Source organism: Ambystoma mexicanum, chromosome 12 (genome assembly GCF_040938575.1).
Source record: "Ambystoma mexicanum isolate Mex_15411 chromosome 12, UKY_AmexF1_1, whole genome shotgun sequence".
In the NCBI taxonomy this organism is placed as follows: domain Eukaryota; kingdom Metazoa; phylum Chordata; class Amphibia; order Caudata; family Ambystomatidae; genus Ambystoma; species Ambystoma mexicanum.
Genome location: NC_090936.1, coordinates 124,378,646 through 124,397,134, shown reverse-complemented (window position 1 = coordinate 124,397,134; position 18,489 = coordinate 124,378,646).

Sequence of the window (18,489 nt, the reverse complement as noted above, 5' to 3'; positions counted from 1 at the left end):
ACCGTGTATTGAGGCCCAATGTCTGTCAAATCAAAATGGCCTACACACAAAATGTATTGCCTGCCCTTAAACTATAACAAATATGAGCTGGAAAATGGTGTATGCAAAGAAAAGTTGTGTTCAAAAGCAATGAATCAGGATGACGGAACAGTGAGGTTCCCTTCCCCAAGTTTTCAGCACAGGACAAGGTGGCACACTAAGGCTTTGGAACACACTCTGGCTTCTTGGGAACGAGGATGCAGTTCGGGACACAAGCCAAGTCTTTTTTCCAGACAAAGGGCCTCACTTCGAGTGTGGCGGTCCGGAAACAAGGTGCCGGTAAGCTCACTGGCACCCTTGTTTCTGGGCTGCCACACTACGAGTCTGCCTGCAGGGGCTGTAGCGCCAGGCAGATCTGACCCTGCATGGCACATAGGCCACGGTAGGCAGAGTCGTCACAGAAGCACTGGCACCGTTAGCAACAGTGTTGGTGCTTCCGTCTCCCCACTCCCATGTAGTCCTATGGGACTTCCCTTCCCCATGCTTCAAATCACATTAATTCACAGTTCTCCCTGTGTCAGGCTCGGACCTCTCAAGCTTTCCCGCTGCCTTGCTGCTTCATAACCTTTCCCAGAGACTTTCGATTGGGCATACGTCCTCTGCCTGACCAGTCTGACACTTTTACAGAACACAACAATTGGCTCTCTTTCTCCCACGTCTTATTATATTGCGCATGACCTTCACTACTTGGTGCTGTTACAAGCCCGCCAACACACAGAACAGACTTTCATTGTGCTCTCTTGACTCACTGGTTGTATCAGGAGGCTTCTTGACTTTGTGTCTTTTGATGTGAAAATCAAGGATATCAATCTTGTTGCATCCGTGCGTCCCTAACTCTGCCGTTCACCTGGAAGGGTGGCTTGCAACTTTGTAGCACTTCAGACGCTCTTCTCTCCAGCTGGGTTGACGTGTGTAGCCCTCGTGGCTTCTGAGACATAGCAGATTCTCGCAAACGGCATCTCTGGCTTGTAGATTCTTGGCCCTAGCCCTGTGGCATGTTGCTCTCCTCTGCCTGGCTTGCCACCGCTCTTGTTCTGTTTATATCAAAAACAAATGTCTGTGGACCTCAAGTCCTAGAATGCAACAGTCATTTTTGCTACCACTTCGCCAACTCTCCTTTTTGGTACTCTGGCGATTTTGGGAGTTGCTGTGGGCCTTAATGAGATGTCCACGAGGTTAGGTTATCACCACCTGCCCCTCAAAGTCCTGGGCTTAGTTCTGTGCCCAGGAGAGGAGCTCTGGCTTGGGTGCTGCCAGGTAGTCTCCAGCTGCTCCTGGTTCGGCTGCCTGGAGTCACAGCTTCCTGTCCATACTGCAGCCTACTACTCACAGGCCAAGCAAGTCGGCCGTCCACCTTCCTCCAGACCTTCAAGGGTCTCTCCAGCATGAATTCTCTCCTCTTGGCCTCTGTGCATCATCTTGTATTCCCCGGCTCGCTCAAAGTGTGCCGTTGTGCTCTGCCTTTTATACTGACTGGGCAGTTTAACAGATTTCATGTGGGAATGATTGTAAAGAGAGGCATGACCTTGCCCGGCCTCGCCTCATTAGCAGGACAAATGGAGACTGCCCATAGGAACTCATGCTAGATTGGTTCCTATAGGCAATCTTCATGGCTCTGGTTTGCCTCTTCCTCGTCCCAGTGGTTTTAGGAAAAAGCAGTGTGGAAGGATTATGGAAGTTATAGTTTCTCCGAGGGATCATGGAAAAACCATGTGACTTTTGTCAAGGTGAAGGGGGTAAATCTAGTGTTGTGGAAAAATGGCCTTTCAGTAAAAACATGCCATAAAGACAGGGGATGTCGGGTAAGGATATACTGGAACGGTGGAATACTGTGTCATGCCTGGGTACGTTCCTCCCACAGTCTCCAAGGGTCCCCTTCCAAGGTGATTCTCCGTCACTTGTCTGCCCCCCAGGGTTGGGATCCAAGAGCAATGGCCCTTTGGATATTTTGTTTGAAGTGAACAACTATTAGCAATACAATGGAAATTAATTGGAATCTCTTAAAATCTTAAATAACTAAATGTTTTAGGAATTTAATTAGCTGAATGAATGAATGTATGAATGCATGATGTTTAGGATGGTTTTTTTTTTTAAAGAACTAATTAAAAATGTTTAATGATTTTTTTACATTCAAATCAAAATAAAATAAAAATAATGATTTGATCCCCATAATCTTCTGCCTTCTTTCACCAGTCTCCCCCGCTACCCTGGCACCATTTTTTGTTTTACTTTTTGTTTTACTACCTTGCCTGGCCACCTGAGTCAGGGATCCCCGGGTTTAGCATGGGAGAAACGCCTCAGGTTTCTCACAGCTTCCTCCAGCACACCTGAGCGACTCTCTTCGGGTTGGGAGTACCTCTCTCGTACGGTTGGCTTTCTTTCTCTGCTGCTGTCTTCCCCGATTCTGCTTCCTGCTTGGCATACTCTGCAAAACCATATGCCTTCTTTTCCCGTGTCGGCTTCTGTTGAGGCTGTCAGTTCTGCTTCAACTGCTTCCTGGCTCTCAGTGGCATTTGCGCCACCCTCTGCTTCTCTCCTGACAACTTCTGGTTCTGCCACTCCCTCCTCCACCTGCGCATAAATAAGACCTTTAAATGCGCACAGGTGCTTTGTATTAAAACAACTAGACTGCACCGTTTCCTTGGTAGCATCATTGATCATCAATGACTCTTTGTTCCTCTTCCTCGTCCCAGTACCATATGCATTACGGGTTGAAGTCCATAATGGTTTAAGTTTCCCATAATTATTTAGCTTTAATGAAGAATTGAACTGAACGTTATCAGAGTCATAAGATGTTATGTAAATGGTAGCTGCTTTGACATTAGAAATTGTACCTAAGGCAGAATCATGATAATTAGAGGATATCACACTTGATTCATGATTTTTCCAAGGTATAAAACCTATTCTGTTTAGTGAATTTTCATAAAATGTTCTTTGGGTTTTCTCATGGGAGGGACTTGTACAGTGACAGCATGTCATGTTATTTATTTATTTATTTATTTATTTATCAATTATTTGTAAGGCGCTCTATTCAACAGAATTGTGTTTCAAAGCGGCACAAGGCTAAATGGGAAGGGAACAGGGGAAATAACAGTGGCAAGAAACAAAAAGCAACAATAACATATATAGTTGTGGTCCTAGTAGGGCTTGTGGCATTAGGCCATGTAAGTAAATTGATGAGAGGTGCAGGGGAGGGAGATGGAAAGGAGAAGCAGAGGAGTGGACAAGTGCGGTAGGAGGGCCCAAGAGGGAAGTGCTTGGGGGAGCCAGGAAGAGCACCTCAGGCTAAGTGCTAGTACAGGCAGCTCTCAAGGGTGGAACGTGGAGCCACAAGGCAGGGGACGCAGGGCAATGCAGTGGGGTGGGGGTGCTGGTTATGACTGGGAGGAAGAGCCTGAGAGCCGGTGAGGTTCATGAGGATCAAACTACCAGTTACAGCGGCAGTGGGGTGATTAGCAAGGAATGGAAAGAGGTAGAGAAGAGCAGAGTTTTTAGCAGTGTCTGGAACTTGAGGAGGTCTGGCTCAAATCTGAGAGGAGCCGAGAGGCTGTTCCAAAGGGAGACACCATCTGCAGAGAGATATCTGCACCAGTCTCTGCTTAGAGAAATGTTTGACAGTAAGAGAGTTGGAATTAGAGGAGCATAGGGCTCTAGCAGAGCAGTATTTAGAGAGGGGAAGTTGGAGATAGCGTGGGCCCAGACCCCAGAAGGCCTTGTGGAGGATGCAGAGGGTCTTAAATTTGATCCTGGCAGCCAGTGGAGAGATCTTAGGGCTGGAGAGATACAATCCCTGGGTTTGAGCCCAAGGATAAGTCTTGCAGCCTTATTCTGATTAGCTCGAGGAGGCGAAGAAAGGAGAGAGGGAGATTGAAAAAGAGGTTGTTGCAGCAGTCCAGCCTGGAAAGGACCAGAGCTGTGGAGACATTGAGCTTCTTGAGCTTCTGGGGGAAGGTGAGAAAAGGACAAATGCCTCTGAGGAGACGGAGCTCGAGGTGGGACTTTTTGGTAAGGTCCGTGATATGAGGAGTGAAGGAGAGAGCGGAGTCGAAGATGACCCAGAGGTTTTTGGCCTCACAGGATGGTGGGGGTAGAGGGCCCAAGGAGGGTGACCAAAATGTAGGAGGAAAAGAGGGCGCAGGTTTCCAGATGAGGAGGATCTCTGTCTTACTGGCATTGAGACGGGGATCATTTGCTGAACACCATGCCTGAATGGCAGACATACAACAGGGATGAGAGAGGAGGAAGAAGGGGAAGAAGAGGGAAGTTTGAAGCGAAGCTGTGTGTCCTCTGCATAACACTGGAAATTAGTATAGAAGGAGATCGGATGAGCAAGAGGGGCAAGCTAGATATTGAAGAGCCAGGGTGATAGGTGGTGGAGGAGGAGAAAGGGCACAATTGCAACTGGGAAGGGTGGTTAGTGAGGAAAGAGATCAGCCAGTCCAGCTCACGGTCAGTGATGCCGAGGGTGTCATGAGGTTGCTTGGAGGGAAAGTCGAGATTTGCAAGCATGGTTTCACAGGTGTTCAGGAGAAAGGTTTCCGTGACTCTGGATGCCCGGAATCCAGATGGGTGGTCATGAAGGCAGCCAACAAGATCAGTTGGAGGAGGGCCAACCTTTCCAAGAGTTTATACAGGAAGGGGGTAATAGAGATAGGGCAGTAGTTAGCTGGGCAGGAGGGGTCTCTAAGAGAGGGTGCACAAGGAAGTGTTTGAGGGATAGACAGAAATAACCAGAGGTGAAGGAGTAGTTACGGAGGTCTGAAAGGGCCAGGCAAGAGAGGAGATGTTGTCCTTAATGGTTCTGGGGGAGCAAGGGAGCATCGTTTGGAGGAGGCCTTCATAGAGCGGAACCCTTTAGAGACTTTGTCCGGTGTTACAGGCAGGAGTGAGGAGAGTGAAGGCGATGGGAGGAGGGGGGGCCAAGGGTTGACAGGGGAGTAGGAGTGGGAGAGGAGATTGGGTGGATTAGAGTGAGGACAGGATGTCCTGAGTTTTGGGCGTTAAGTGGGAGGGTAAGGGAGTGCATAGGGCCTGTGAAGGAAGGATAGAGGTGGAGACTGCAAGTGGATTGGCAAGTTCCTTGCAGATTTCAAAATGTTTGGCCTAGTTTTTAGAGAGTCCAGTGATGCAGGCTTGAATGTGAGCCTGCTTTTTGGAGTGGATAGAGAAGCGATATTGCCTTTGGAGCAGGCGGCGGGCAAGTTTGTCATATATTTGGGAACTAAAGAATCATGAGACGAGGAAGATGTGTCTCTCATAAGGTAGTCAGCACTTTACCCCAACAGTCACCTCCTCCCATGTGATCCTGCCTCATAATGCCACACCCAGGTTTTGGATCAGGTAGCGGCTGACTTCCCCTTGGGCAGGAGAGCAGACTTTAGGCTGGGGATCAGTGATGACTCCACAGGGTACATCGCAGAAGCTATTTCTTTTAAATGCATATTTAACAAAGGCTGAGTACCCGTTAAACTACAGACGGACGCGGGTGAGGAGTTTTTAAATATACCATTACAGACTCTTGCAAAACAACACAGAGTGCATCACTTCGTAACACACTCCAACGTTTAAGCCTCTATGAAGGTTTGATATGCACCTTTAAAACATGGCTCTGGCATTTCTTCATGGCTAAGAAACACCTGTAGATATGTGGCAGCATTACCAGCATTTATAGATGTGTATAACAACATGCATCATTGATCTTTTAAAACCACCCCCACTGCTGTAACACCCCATAATTCCTTGGAGGTCTGGAAAAAACAGTATTGCCAAAGACTTGTATAAAAAGGAGACACGAACGCACCTTAAAAAGGGGGATTATGCACGTATCTCAAAACACAAGGACATCTTTACAAAGGAGTATGAGCAAAACTACAGTGACGAGATCTTTATCATAGAGTGGCTCAGCAGGTGGGTCTTCATATATACAGACTAATTGATTGTTCAGGGGATGCTGTTCAAGGTGTTTTTTTTAAAGGCAGAGATCCAGAAAGTCAGTCAAGACAAACAACAGGTTTATAGAATAAAAACGGTCATAAAGAGTAAATGTTGTGGAGCTAGGAAGCCATATCTAGTTAAATGGTTGGAGTGGACTGACAAATTCAAAGTTGCGTGGGCGCCAGATCTTTAGAGGCCACAGGTGTAAAAAGGGAGTGGCATGGAGTCTACACCTTTTGCCATTATGATCCCTAGCAACGCTTCAGCTGAGATATTCCAGGGAGCAAAATATCGAACTTCACCATGAAACTGACCAAACCCATACATTTGGAAGGCCAGTGTACTGTGGCACTCAGGGAAGTTCAGTACGTCTGCTCTTGGGATACTTTAGGCGAAGGGGAAGCCACGTTTATCATAAAACGAACAAACCCTCCGCGGAGCTCACCAAGATGGTTCACCAAGGGATATTACCAGAATATGCAGGAACTACCCTGTATCATTCATACCAGAGTATGGTGAGATGACGTTACAGCTAGACCCGCATCAGTGAAATGTTTTTCTGCAGGGCCTGGATGCGTCCGTCAGGTTTTCATCAACGGGGAGATTGCACAATATACTGGGAACTGTGCAACATGTTCGAAGTGAAGTGAAGACGAATCACGGGACAATACTCACGCTGATATTAACAGGGACTGTGACAGCGTATTGCTTTACAGTGATATTGTGGCATACGAAAGGGTGGGGGATAGCTATACCCCGCTACTTAGAACCATGGAGATTAGAGGAAAAAGCTAGCATATTGTGAGCATTCAATACAACAAATCTGATTATGTCCCTGTGTTTAAAAAACATTTTGGCACCAGTGCCATACAGACAATAGACAATCAAGGACAGTTTAGCTCATTTAAATACGGGAGCATCTAGCTGCAGCTGTACTTCAGACCACTATGGCTGAAATACTAATAAAACAGCATTATAATGGCCATGGTGAAGAACCATGGAGACCCTGGGGCCTAGATGGAATATTACCTGAATCAGGGCGGCTATGGCGATCAGCCATCATTTTGTGAGAGCCCCGTAATGTATGGAGCACGGCCCAGCAGTATCTTTAGATGTCTCTTCAGACACACAATGCCCTTCATACACTGCAGCTTCAAATTAGCTAAACAACACGTGAACATGGCGGCCACCAATATTGCAAAAGACGTCATGAGGAGGGTGACAACCGCGGTTGCAGAGCTTCTCACCAAACAGAAAAAGGAGGGCCAGGACGAAGCAGGCTTCATATATAGACCGCATAGTAGCTTTAAGTGGAAACCCACCAAGAAAAGAAGATTGAGGGCCTGACGCAGAAAGCCGAGTAAGAAGAAGAAGCAAGTTATCCCTAAAAGCCACAAGGGCAGTGATTTTTTCAAGTACAATAGCCTTCTTACACAGAGCCTCCAGGGAGAGTGTCAAATCGGTGGTCGATCTCTTCACCACACCCCGACCCAGACTAGCACCGCTAACAGTTTTTTCATGGAGGTCTCGCCTTTGATGGCACTATCGCTGCTAGCCCCCATAGAATTCTTAGTATCACGGTCGATCCTGGATTTGAACAATATGCTGCTGCACCTAACCTGCAAAATAACAAAGGGGGATGGGACCGACATAGTGGCTACAGCACATGTGGCCACGATCGCCTATTCCATAGCCACCATGTTCAACCAATTGTACATGACATTGGGTGATCAAATGATAACACAGAGTGATAATATGTACGCCTACATGTCTTATATAGAGAGCCTATTAAATTATGACCACAATGCCCTGGATAAGCAGCTCTTTTACAGCGACAAGCAAGAACATTTTAACACCACCACTCTGGATTGAAAAACACCGGGTTTGCAAAGAGAGCTAGCCAGGACCAATAGAGTATTCAATTTACTAGGCTGTCTACATGCAGACCTTCTCTTCTACGATGAACTATTGATCAACTGTGTCAACCTTAAAGTGAAACTGTCCAGAAACACAGACACTTTTTTGCCTAATGAGCGGGGACAATGACCAATATCAGCTTGTCATCATATCATCGACTTTATTTGTTAAACATGTGAGCATCTCTCTGACCATTGGACTAGTGCATGCAGAGGCATTACAAATATCTAACGTAAAGTGCCCGGTGGAGAGCGTCGCCCTTAAAGTCTTCAGCATTCCTACCAGCAGCCTGGGTACCAGTTAAGACAACCTGTTCCTGGGGCAGCTCCCAAAAATAATCATCATGGGAATTGTTGAAACAGTATCGATCAACAGCGCATACGATCGAAATCTCTTCAACTTCAAACTATGCAACATTAGCTATGTGGCACTGCATAAGGATGGTGTCCTGATTGATCCCTGCCAAAGCATACACGCCCAACATTGGAGTTCTGAACATAATTAGGGAATACATGTGCCTGTTGGCAATCATGGGGAAGCAAATCTGTGATGTGCTGGTTTCAATCACACGCAACGGGTATACCCTCGACTATACCGTATTGGCCTTCGATTTAAGACCCGAAAACGCATCGGCAGGTCATTTCAACCTCTTGATGAGTGGTAACTTCCTGCGCTGAGGCAAAGTTTGAAAGAAACCTAACCGCTACACACTCAATGCTGGTGTGGAGCGTTTTCAATAGCGTCCCGAGATAAACGCGCAAATAAACATACTCTGATATTTAATGGATACTTTGAGTTTGGCATCATGGAAGGAGACGCAGACAACAGATTCAATGTATAACAAAAGGTTTATATTAAAGAAAATGTAATGCTCTCACGGGATGTTAAATGAAAAGACAGCAGACAAAACATCAACGTTAGGCTCAATATTACCAGAATGGAGGTTTGAAGTTATGTTATGTTATCCTATACAGTGCACCGTTACTATTGGCATGGTCTCCTGGCGCTCACGTGGCGCTGCAAGAAAGAAGGCAGGTTGGGTTAGTGAGAGAAGAGTGATGGGATATGTCCAGAGCTAGGAAAAACTGGCGTCTGTCCGTTTTGGTTTGCTGACGAGTAGATTTTGTGCACTGGCTTGTATCCGTAACGGTAAGGCCCAGTGTCCGGGTTGTATGTTGTATGCAAATGTTTGTTAGGTTTGGATGTTTCATGTGTGGTTTGGCTGACACTTTTCATTGTGTGCTCTGGCTTGTATCCATAGGGGAAAGGTCCACTGTCTGGATTGTTAGTTGTATGCAAGTATTTGTAATTGTTGGGTGTGTGTTTCGTGTGTAGTTGGCTGGCAGTTATGATGGTGAGCATTGGCTTCTTGTCTCCGTAAGGGTACGGTCCAGTGTCTGGGATTGTTTGCTGTATGCGAATGTTAGATATGTTGGGCTAAACCAATTATAAACACAATAATTGTCAAATGCAGAGCAGAAGCAAATGCAGGTCAATTAGATGGAGCATTCCATCTCCTAAATTATTGTGTGCATGTTGTCAGTGTTGTGTTCATGGGAATAAGTAACCAAATAGAAACCTGCGCTGTTAGGTTGAGAAGTGACTTGCCTGGACTGCCCCTCCCCCTTTGGTAGGTGTCGGGCTGACTCATTCCCCATCCTGGCCCTTGCTGGGCAGTGCAGGATGTTTTAGGAGCACGAGAGAATGGCATCTGGCCCTCTTGCCCAAGTCCGGACTGCTCAAATATTCTCTTTGTTAAATTACCGAAAACGTTTAGTGATCCAATAAACTGTAAATGTGCTCGAATTGGTTATGCGGGAATAATAGGGTTGAACATTTAAAGTGTGATTCTCTGAGGATTGTGCACTTAAGTTAGGGTGACCAGATTTGGAAAAAAAATAACGGGACAGGATAGAAGTGTGGATAGAAGTGTGACTACAGTGAATACAAATAAAACTGTAGACCTACTTCTATGTCGCTGGCCTGTTACGGGTGGGACGCGCACGCGGCGGCGTCACGTTGCACGTCGCCGTGTGCAACTTAAATAAACGGGGCGTTCCCGGATGCCGCAGAGCAACCGGGGAGCCCGAACTAGATGGACGTGTGTCGCGTGTGGTCTGTCTAGTGTGGGGGCTCACGGGCATGCATGGGGGCCAGGACACACCCCCAACAGTGGCGACGAGTGCAGACGGATTCCCGGGCCCGGCGGTGAAAGGCATTCCGAAATTTTTCTCCATGATACGGAACGTTCGTGAGTGTTTCGTTTCACACCGTGGCTGCGAACCGTACACGCGGCTGGCGGCCATTTTGTTTATGAGGCCGTGGAAGTTCACCAGGCTCCAGTTTGGAGGGTGAAAGATTTGTGTATTTTACTCCAGTTTTGGGATTCCTACGTCGAGTGAAAGCTAGGGGAAGGACTAATATAGCTGGGCCGGATTAGTCCACTCCACCATCTCAGCTTAATTTTTGGGACATCCACACCACTGTGGCCTGCAGCAAGGTGGAGACACGGCTCTTCTTTGTTCCCTTCATCATCAGGACTCTGTGGCTTCTTCTTTGTCTCCTTCATCATCACAAGGTTGGCTGCAGTGGATACTCTTCTTCTCATCTGGTGGCTCGTGGTTGGAAGCGGTACCAGGCGAGCTTGGGGACTAGTCATCATCACCTCTCCCCCAGTTTGGACTGCCATTGTGCCTGGAGAGGGGGAGGAGGTCTGGTGGTGTGGTGCTGAGGGGCAATTGAGTTGCGGCCCCCAGGACACAAGGTGGGGGTGCCTGTGCGCTCAAGCCCATGAGTGACTCTGATGATCAGGAGGGTGGGGTCGCAGCAGCTGCTGAAGATCCTCAAGACGGTGACCAGGTGGCACAGCCTCAGCAGGCCCTGCAGCCTCCAGTGCTTCTAGGATGGCAACCAGCGCCACAGCCTCAACAGACCCCCCAGCAGCCCCCGCAAGGAGGGGGACAGGCTTTACCCGGGGCACAGCTAGGTGCTCCTCAAGGACCTCCCATCATGGCTCAGGCTAGAGCCCAGGCTGCCCAAGCTGCCCTGCAGCCCATCCCTGAATTCGATGCGTCGGGCCCACCTTCCAGCATGGGGCCTCGGTGGAGGAGGTGGGTTGCTTGCCTGGACATGTACTTCAGAGCTGCTCAGGTGACAGACAATGACAGCATGGTGGCCACAATGTTGTATTCGGCGTGGCCTGCGGTCCAGGAGATCTTCGAGTCGCTCACCCCGGTGGACCAGTCTTATGATGCGGCCAAGGCAGTCCTGCTTGCTCACTTTCTGCCCCTTGCCAATGTGGACTACGAAAGGTTTGTCATGTTGTCGGCCAAGCAAAAGGACGATGAGACTCTGGATACCTTTTATGGTCGCCTGCGCCGCCTCTCCCAAGGATGCGCATGGGGGGATGCGGAGGACATGATGCGCACAATGCTGATTCAGGCATGCTCCTCCGGTAAACTCAGGAGGCAGGTCCTGAGAGAGCCGGACTTCACTCTACCCCGCATATTGGAACTGGGCCGGTGCCATGAGGTGGCCGAGGCTCGCGCCAACAAGATGGAAGCGGGGTCACGCTCGATTAAGTCGGAGGAGGTGTGTGCGGTCTGGCGGGGTGGCAGAGGAAAAAGGAGACCTGGTGGAGGACCCCGGGACAGGGCAGGAAGATCAGGGGAGTCGTGCCAGAAGTGTGGCTATGACCTCCTCCACCCGACAGAGTGCCCGGCAGCGGGGAAGGTTTGTGGCCGGTGCGGCCTGCCGGACCACTTCTCAAGAGTGTGCAGAGCAGCTCTGCCAGTGTTGGTACCGAGAGGCTCGGGCCGGACGTGGACTCCGTGCCAGAGCCGACCACCAAATGTGGCCCAGGTAGACCAAGGTGAGGAGGAGGCCCAGGTGGATGAGGCAGAGGAAGACGAGGAAGAGAACATTTTCTTTGTTTCGAGCGTGGGGATCCTGAAAGGGAAGAGCAGGAGGCAGCCAAGGTGTGTGGTGGAGGTGAACCACTCGCCGGTTCCAGTGCTGGTGGACACAGGGGCCTCAGTCAATGTCATGGCGAGGGGACACTACGATACCATGGATCCGCCACCAGACTTGGCCACACCGAGAGCCCGCATATTTGCCTTTGGAGGGCTGGAGCCCATACCGCTGGACGGTGCATTTGTGGCGAAGGTGGAGAATGAGGGCTCGACGATCAAGGCTCGGTTCTATGTCACCCCTGTGAGTAACAACACTCTCCTGAGTTGTGCCGCTGCAGAGGCCATGGGGATTGTCACCTTCGCATACTCAGTGTACTTGGAGGACATCAATGACCTGCTCGACAAGTACACTGCCCTCTTTAACGGCATTGGGATGATGACTGGTGACCCAGTCAGGCTGCATATCGATGAGTCCGTACAACCCATTGCCCTAAAGCACCGGAGTGTGCCGTTTCATTTGAGGGAGCAGGTTGACAAAGAGCTAGACAACCTGGTGAATCTGGATATTCTGGAGAAAGTCAAGGGCCCAACGCCGTGGGTATCCCCCATTGTTGTGGCAAGGAAACCGAAACAACCAGACTCTGTTCGTATTTGTGTGGACATGAGGCTGCCCAACAAAGCCATCAAGAGAGAGCGGCACCTCACCCCTACCATCGATGACATTATCGCCGAGGTGCAAGGGGCCCGATTTTTCTCCAAACTAGATCTGCAAGCAGGATACCATCAGGTTGTCCTCCACCCGGAATCCCGGTACATAACCACGTTCACCACCCACCGGGGGCTGTAAAGGTACAAGAGGTTGAGCTTTGGGGTGTCATCGGCTGCGGATGTTTTTCAAAACATCATACGGGCGCCCTCGCCGATCTGGAGGGTGTCCTCAACATTAGCGATGACGGAGGTGGACCATCTGAGGAGGTTGGCAAAGACCTTTGAGAGGCTGCAGTCGCTGGGCCTCACCCTTCACAGGGACAAATGTGAGTTCCTGCGCCCCTCCATTGAGTTCTTCGGGTTCGTGTTCAAGGAGGGGGGGTGTCACCAGATCCAAGGAAGGTCCAGGACATTAAGAAGGCGCAGCCCCCGGAGTCGGTGTCGGACGTGAGAAGCTTCCTGGGCATGGTGACCTACTGCGGGTGCTTCATCCAAAATCTCGCCTCGAGGTCCGAGCCGCTCAGAGCGTTGACGAAGAAGGAGACAGTCTGGCATTAGGGCCCACTGGAGCAGTCGGCCTTTGAGGACATCAAGAGCGCACTAACAGCGGAAGACACCATGGCGTTCTTCGACCCGGCGCTGCCGTCGGAGATCATTGTGGACGCGAGTCCATTTGGCCTGGGGGCTGTTCTAACCCAGGTGGCCCGGGATCGGAGCGTTCGCCCAGTGGCGTATGCCAGTAAGGCGCTCTCGGACACGGAGCAAAGATACTCCCAAATTGAGCGGGAGGCCCTGGCGGTCCTCTGGGGATGCAGACATTTTCGACTCTATGTCTTGGGGCGTCCTGTGACCGTGGTGACTGACCACAAGCCCCTGCTCCCGATTCTGGCTGGATCATCCTCAAAGCCCCCGGCTAGGATTGAGAGATGGATGCTCGCCCTGCTCGAGTATGGAGTCACCCTGGTGTACCGGCCGGGGGCAAACAATGCAGCAGACTACCTCTCCCGACATCCCGGAGTGCACGGGGGAGAGGAGTATGACACCTGTGCAGAAGAGTCCGATGACCATGTCCGGATGGTGGTGGAAGGAGCCACGCCAAATGCGATGCCCCTGTCGGAGCTGGAGGCTGCAGCGGCAGCGGATGAGTGCTTCCAGATCCTAAAGAACTTGATGCAGCACAGCTCCTGGAAATCCATCTTGGAGGCTCTGGCAGGGCGGACCCAGGAGGCCAAGACTGGACTCGAGCAGTTGTGGAAGGTGAAGGACGAGTTGTCCTTCTCGACGTCGGGCTTGCTGCTCCGAGGTGATCGCATCGTGGTCCCCCAGTGCAAGGTACAGGAGGTGATCACTCTGACCCACCAGGGACACCAGGGTGCCACCAAGACCAAGGCGAGGCTGCGGCTGAAAGTCTGGTTCCCGGATTTGGAAAGAAGGGTGGATGAGTTTGTGGCGGCGTGTGTGTGGTGCCAGGCGGCCTCCCCCGTGCAGCGAGAGCCGACCATCGAGGCGATGCCTCGGGGGACCCGCCCATTGGAGGTCGTCCATGCGGACTTTGGGTCAACGGCCGTGGGAACCCACTTCATCGCAATTGTTGATGAGTACTCATGGTACCCGGAGGTGGAGTTCATGGAATCGGTGGCCTTCGAGCATGTGGTCGTAGCGGTGGAAAAGATATTTGCGGCCCATGGGTTCCCTTTGACTCTGTGTTCGGACAATGGGTCTCCATTTCAAAGTGAGCGGTTCTCTGAGTTCATGGAGAGCTGCGGAGTCAAGCACAGGAAGATATCCCCATTGTGGCCTCGTGCTAATGGAGACGCTGAAAGGCTGATGCGGACCCTGAATAAGACCTTCAGGATTGCTTAGGGACAAGGGCAGCCCCTCCAACGCGCCCTTTATCAATTCCTGCGGGTGTACCGGACCACTCCACATGCCTCCACTGGGGTCGCCCCTGCGGAGGCTCTGTTCAAGCGATGCCCCCGGGGTCTACTGCCTGAGGTCCGGGAGAAGGAGCCCGGGGTGAGGCCGATAGGAGGACCAGGATTGACTAGGAGAACCTGCAGAGGGGTCTTCACCCCAGCGGCTGGAACCGGGGGACGAAGTGCTCATTCGAAACAGACACCCCCATGGCAAGTTCTCGCTCCCCTATGAACCGGAGCCACTGGACATGGTGGCTGTAAAAGGGTCCATGGTGACGGCCTCAGATGGACGATGCTGTCACCCGAAATGTCAGCTTCTTCAAGAAGCTGGGGGACTCCCGAACTGAACCACCCCTGGACCCTGACATGGCGGAGGTGCCGGAGGACGTTGGAATCCCTGTGAGCGCTCAGAGCTCTCCAGTCCGGGGAGCTGTGACTGGTGGACTTCCCGTGCCGGAGGTAAGCGGGAGGTACCCCCAGAGGGCTAGGCGAGGGAAACCCGCTTATCTCAGCGAATACGTGTTGAGACATGTGGAGACATTAAAGGGGCATGGGCTCAACATATTGGTGTTATTTTGTGTGTGTGATTTGCAGTGTTTAATAAAAGCAATTGTGTTTCCTCCCGAAAAAGGAAGAGTGTGGCGCTGCCCCGTGTGGGACGCGTACGCGGCAGCATCACGTCGCACGTCGCTGCGTGCAAGTTAAATAAACGGGGCGTTCCCGGACGCCGCAGAGCGACCGGGGAGCCCGAACTAGATGTACGTGTGTCACGTGTGGTCTGTCTAGTGTGGGGGCCAGGACACACCCCCAACGGGCGCGCAGGGGGTGTGCTCACAGTCATACTCCTATCATTTGCTACCCCTCGTTTACGGGGATTCTGCGTGGAACCGTTTTTTAGGGGTTGCAGAGTGCAGTAGGATTTTTGAATAATTATGCCGCACCAATAGCATATCCCACAGTGGACGTTTTTTGTGCAAATTCCAAGATGTAAGTCTCCCAGCCACATGCCCAAAAAAAGTCCAGGAAAAAGTCTGGCCAAAAGGTGCGCTCTCACATTTTGGCTGTAGGCAAGCACTCACTGGACGCACCCTCCTGCAATACCGTAGTAAATCTGTCCCACATTATCACAATTTCCCATGGCATCTCACCATATTTAGAAAGCAAACGGGCATTTCAGTTTATGTTCAAGCACAGCCACATAGATGCCAACATTACCCATTCCATTCAGGAGACACTAGTCTAGTTCGGGTTTAAAAGTTGAATTCTGGGACCTGTAGTCCTGTGTTTATAGTGGGAATCCGGGACTACAAGTCCCAGAATGCAAAGCAAAACCGGGACCACACTTATATCTGACAAATGGAATGGAAAATGTTGGCATGTCTACGGCCCCACGGCATAATATCGCACTCTTCAAAAAATATTCTAACAGTATCCAAAAACCAACGCCACTTCACAACAACACATCAATGTCACGTGATGTTCCTTCATCAGGGTCGCATGAAGGAACATCCTACCGTCACATGAATCGATTATGTTTGTACATTTTTTAAAGGTTACTTGTTAAGCACATAACAATAACATTTTTAATAATGTACCGTACATTGCCGGCCTCGTGTCTTTTTAGAATATCGCATAATTTAACCATGGCATTGGAGAAGAATTGGATGTGCGTTCCATCTTAAATTCAGCCCTGGTGGCAATACGAAGGAAAGAAACACAGAGTGCAGCTCGGTTTACATATTACACGGCGTACGCAGCACCTATTAACTGCATTAGGAATGATGCTCTGAAGAGTAAGGTGCCCTTGAGCTGCCTCCACAGAACGCTGTCTGCATTCATAGTGGGAACAGGACGAATGCACTCCATGGAAAGTGATAGAAATGAAGGCAACACGAAACGAAAGCAGCGCGCCAGTCCTGCAAAAGCATGTTTCTGTTACGATTGTATTATATAAAAGAGGCAAGCAAGGGCTGAAGAGAGTGGTATTCGCATGCGCTTGTTATGTTATGTTACTTTGCATTTATATAGCGCCTTATAGCGCCTTATGTACTTGTGTAAGGTGCTTCTCCCTATGTGTCCGAAAGAAGTGGTGAGCAGCAACCTGTAGGAGTCCTGAGCCTGGGATACTTACACCTTACCGCACACATGTGCAAATGAAAACCCAGCGGCATGGTTGATGGATCCTCATCGGAGGGCCTATGGCAGACCTCTGAACGTGCCGGCGGCCCAGTGGGAGGGTAGGCCCTCTCCCAATGGCAGGTCAGCCCTGGTGGCTAGCAGTCATTTGTGTGCACCTGGTTAAATAAACAGTCACAGCCTTATGTCATTTGGCAAGCTTGAACAGCCTTCTTTATGTGAGAGTATGTAAAACCAGATCCTCAGTATGCCCAAGTAATATTACACCACAAGGCCCCCATTTGAGGCACTCTCGATTAGTTCAGGAACTGAATAAATACTTAAAGATCCTACTTTCATTACCTCTGGTATTAAACAAATAACTAACATCTATGGGGTCAACTGGGAGCAAGGTCATTCACATTTGATAAATAAATAATGAAACTCCTTTTAGGAGTAACGGGCAGCTGCAGGCTACCACATTACGCACAACATATAGAACAGATACCAACCATGCAGTGCACCGATGTACTAAGGGAAAGGATCCCTAATGCGAACGCCACAGTTCACAGTGCAGGCAATGGCAGATGTTGTTACATGCTCTGTAGCCACGTGTAACCCCTGCCTCTGTGGTCAAACAGGGTTTGATTCAGTTTATAATATTCCTGAACCATGACTCGGCGCGCTTTTCCCGACAAGAAAACACCACAACAATTACACTACCTACCTCTCTAGGAAGGTAAGGGAGAAGAATCAGGTGCCAAGAACTATAAAGAAACCCCCTCTACACCTCCATGGCTCACCGAGTCCCTCACCCTTCTCGTTCATGGAATGCCCAGGGGCCTGTCAGTGATGAGGAGGACCCTGCAGGGCAGTATTTCTGAACCCAACAACAAAAAATCCTGTGGTACTAGGCTGCTGGTTTACACTAGGTGGTCAGCGGTGTGGGTCTCACAGAATCTCCCTACAATGGCTCTCTTACATCCGCACAGCGCTGGATGGCATAGGCAAAACAAACCCTGCTAAAACACCTTCCAATCACCTTCCCCTGTGCCTTCTTCCGACGGCAGCAAAGAGAAATGACAGGCAACGGCACCCTGGCCGGCTGCCAACAGTATACTTTTCTCTTCACACTGTAATGCCGTATTACAGCCCATTTCGCAAACTTTCCCCACTCCTGCTTACAGAAACTTGACGAACAGTGCAGGTCCTTCACAATGGATAACACCCAAATCCCAGTTTCCCAATCGGTCAAAACGTTGAGAGTCTACCTAGGCTCCAACCTCTCAATGATCAGACAGGTCAATGCCATAGCGTCTGCCGCAGCATAGCACTCTAAACTGCTTAACACTGCAAGACCCTTCTTATCAGAGCAGAACTTGGCTTGACTATTGTAACGACCCTCCTAGCAAGCACTTCAGCAAAAAACATCTACAAACTCCAGCCTGTCCAGAATAATACCCTAAGGGCTGCCACCGGCATCTCCAAAAGGGACCACATTTCAGCAACCAGGAGACTAGTTCACTGGCTTCCCATCAAAGAGCACATTATCTTTAAAACTCTCACCATCACGCACAAATGTGTCCACAACAGGAATCGCCCAGGAGGCTCCAGCTTTCCTGTCATGGCAGCAACCCACTGGAGCTCCCTACCACCACACCTCAGAAGCATGGACTCCACATAGCTTTGCGGAAAGCTATAAAAACGTTGCTTTTTGTTTAACACGGCCTTGACCGTCTACATAGCCTTGGCCAGCCAGACGCTTCTACTCATTCTGTGCTGTGCTACCCTCCTGGCGTTGTATGCTAAGGCATCATATACCCAGTCTTTGCTATCTTCCACTTCTACATTGTAAGGCTACATGCTCACTGTAAACCCTGAGCACAGCGTGTGTTCCATGCAACTATGACACCTCCATGCAACAGCGCCGCAATGTCTCCGGGCTGCTA